Below are 3,655 nucleotides of genomic sequence, written 5' to 3' on the forward strand. Positions count from 1 at the left end.
AAAAACCCTGTTTCAAATAAGAAAATGAAAAGTATTTGTTTTAGGTGGATTCAGCAGTATAAGCCTTTTAAAAGTCAGCTGGGAGGACTAGAGAGATGGCTCAGCAGGTAAGAGCACTGACTGCTCTTCTAGAGGTCCTGGGTTCAATTCCCAGCAACCACATTGTGGCTCACAGCCACCTGTAATGGGATCTGATATTCTCTTCTAGTATGTCTGAAGACAACAACAATGTACTCACATACATAAAATAAATAATCTTAAAAAAACAAGGTTGTTTTATTTATTTATTTGAGGCAGACAGACAGACAGAGAGAGAGAGAGAGAGAGAGAGAGAGAGAGAGAGAGAGAGAGCACAATGTGTGTCAGAGTTAATATGGGTACAACATCTGTGCCATGGTGAGTGTGCGGAAGTCGGAGGATAATTTGGTGGCATCTGTTCTTTTCAACCCCTGCAATATCTTGCTTGCCCTCCTCCACTGACTTTAGACTTACAGTCCTACTGCTTCAGCCTCCACTGTGCCTGGATTCCAGGTATATACCCAAGGGCCAGCTTCTTCCTGATGAATGCTTTTCATATTCCAGCCAATGACTTACTGCCGATACAGTCCTGATAAATCATTGTTCTCTTCACTTCCCTGTGGTATCTCTCAGCCTGGTTTCCCTTTCCTTGACCATATCATGCAGAAGTTTCATTCCACAGTGTCTGAACAATATGTATGATATTGTATTTTCCTGCTTGTATTAAAATTTTACATTCATTTTATTACCTCCATTCTAGGTGCTCATACAGAGGTATCCAAGGCCCTAGGTACTGTTTGAGCTTCTTCGTGTTTTTTTTCCCTTCAGACCTAATAGGCAGTGCTTTAACTTCAGTTCCTGCTTCTTTATTACAGTTGTATTTTCCAGAGCTCTCAGAAACACAATAATTACTAACAGAGTTCCACTGTGTCTCTCTGGATGAATAAGTTTTTAATGAACTGGCCAAGTATAAATCATCATATTATTCTTTATTCTCCTGACCTCTTCTTATTCCTGATCTATTTCTTTTGAAAAATGTTAACTTTCAGATTTATTTTAAAAAAGGTGCAAAATTAGTATAAGGGGGCTGGGAGTATAGTATAGCACTTCCTAGCATACATGAGGCCCTAGGCTCAATTCCCAACATTGCAAAAAGGATATATTTGAGAGTGGGTTGACATCCACAATATAAGGAATCCCTAATCCCAACAGGAAAAAAAAAACGCAATTACAAAGTGAGCAATAGGACTGGAGAGATGGCTCAGTGGTTAAGAGCACTGACTGCTCTTCCAAAGGTCCTGAGTTCAAATCCCAGCAACCACATGGTGGCTCACAACCATCTGTAATGGGATCTGACGCCCAGTATACTTAGATATAATAATAAGTAAATCCTTAGGCCAAAATGAGCAGGGCTGGAGTGAGCAGGGCAACCACATGATGGCTCACAACCATCAGTACAGCTACAGTGTACTCACATACATTAAATAAATAAATAAATCTTTTTTTTAAAAAGTCTGGGCACCAATTTAAAAAAAAAAAAAGTGAGCGATAGCCAGGCAGTGTTGGTGCACACCTTTAATCACAGCACTTGAGAGACAGAGGCAGGCAGATCTCTGAGCCTGGTCTACAGACTGAGTTCTAGATAGCCAGGACAACACAGAGAAACCCTGTTTTTAAAAAAGGAAAGGAAAAGAAAGAGTGAGCAATTAACCTATATCAATAAACCTAACCAGACATTTCCTGAAAGATTTGTAAACTGGTCAATAATGGGGGGGGGCGGGGGGAGATGTTCTACATTAGTAGTTATTAAGGTAGTGAAAACTGAAACCACGGGTGAGACAATAACTGCTCTCATCTGAAAGACAAAAGAGAGCATGCTCTGGTAAGGAACGGGAGAAAAGAGAATTCTTGCATGTCATTGGTAAGGATATAAATTAGTAATTCCACCCTGGGAAACTTTAGAGATTCCTCAAAAGATAGGTGCATTATATAATTTAGCAATCTCACTAGTAGGTGTATATTCAAAAGAAATGTAATTTGGCACGTTGAAGAGACATCTTTCCCATGTTCATTTCAGTACTATTCATATCAATCCTGAGATTCACCAGAGAAAGAACAATTCCTCAATTTGGGGCCAAATTTGAAACAAGCTTTATTAAATATTAAATACTGACCAACAGGTGGGCTTTGAACAGGATGACAGCCTGGAATTTCCCAGCTGAGTGACCCTGAGACACGTGTTGCAGGCACTTATACAGACAAAACCCATAAGCCACCAGACCTTCCCATGAGGCTTTGTTATTTTCCAAGAACTACAACTCCCAACATTCCAGGAAGTTACCTGGTCCTTGGGCGGGTAAGGCTTACAGGTTAATTTCTGGTATTACAACAGTAACCCTTAAGTAGACACAGCCGGTATATCCATTGCCCTGAGAAGTAGACAAAGTAAATGTAGGGCATACACACAATGGAATGTTGCTAGGGTATCCAAGTGGTGAAATCCTGTCATTTGCAATAACCAAAAATAAAATAATTTTTTAAAAAAGGTTAGAGATGTAGTTCCATAATAGAAAGCTTAACTGGTATCTACAGGGCCTGGAATTCCACCCCCAGCACTATATAAAAAGCAAAAATTGGAGCTGCAAAGATTGTTTAGTAGTTAGGGGACTTGGAGCTGTTACAGAGGAGCTAGGTTTAGCTCCCAGTACCCACCAACTTCAGGCAGTTCATACTGCCTATAACTTCAAATCTAGGAAATCTAATGTCCTCTTATGAACTCTGTGGGCACCTGCATACCCATACCCCCACACACACATGTGTTGCACATAAACACAAGAACACATACACATAATGAATGAATGAATGAATAAATAAATAAATCTTTAAAAAGATTTTTTTAAAAAATAAATCTTTAAAAAGATTTATTTATTATTATATGTTAAAGACACTGTAGTTGTCTTTACACATACCAGAAGAGGGTGACAGATCTCATTATGGATGGCCGTGAGCCACCATGTGGTTGCTGGGATTTGAACTCAGGACCTTCAGAAGAGCAGTTGGTGCTCTTACCGGCTGAGTCATCTCACCAGCCCAATAAATAAATTTTTAAGTCAGTCAGGTGTGGTGGTATTTGTCTTTAATCCAGTACTTGGGAGGCAGAGGCAGGTTGATCTCTGCGAGTTCAGATCAGCCTGATCTACATGGTAACTACCAGGCCAGCAGTTACATGGTGAGACCCTGTGAGAGAGAGGTGGGGAGGGGGAGGGAGGGGGAGGAGGGAGGGAGGGGAAAGAGGGAAAGGAAAGGAAAGAAGGGAGGGAAGGAAAGGAAAAATATAAAACCCACATGCTTCAAATAAAATTCACTAGAGTGCCTAGTCCAGGACTGAAGTCCATGCAACCTTGTTTTAAGCTGTTGTTTCTGTGGAGCAGTGACTGTGTTTTCACAGGATATGCCTTACCACTGACAGTCCCAGGATGGTCATTTCTTTTTTGTTTTTGTTTTTAATATTTATTTATTTAATGTATATGCATACACTGTAGCTGCCTTCAGACACACCAGAAAAGGGTATCAGAGCCCATTACAGATGGTTGTGAGCCACCATGTGGTTGCTGGGATTTGAACTCAGGACCTCTGA

At 40.5% G+C, this 3,655-nt stretch overlaps 1 protein-coding gene across 1 annotated transcript in view; it reads left to right on the plus strand.

Moving 5' to 3' along the window:
• The window catches only part of Slc25a5 (solute carrier family 25 member 5), a 12,611-nt gene that overhangs the window by 760 nt on the left and 8,196 nt on the right, over positions 1-3,655 (plus strand). The window lies entirely within an intron of this gene.

The sequence above is a fragment of the Mastomys coucha genome, chromosome X (assembly GCF_008632895.1).
Source record: "Mastomys coucha isolate ucsf_1 chromosome X, UCSF_Mcou_1, whole genome shotgun sequence".
Classification (NCBI taxonomy): Eukaryota; Metazoa; Chordata; class Mammalia; order Rodentia; family Muridae; genus Mastomys; species Mastomys coucha.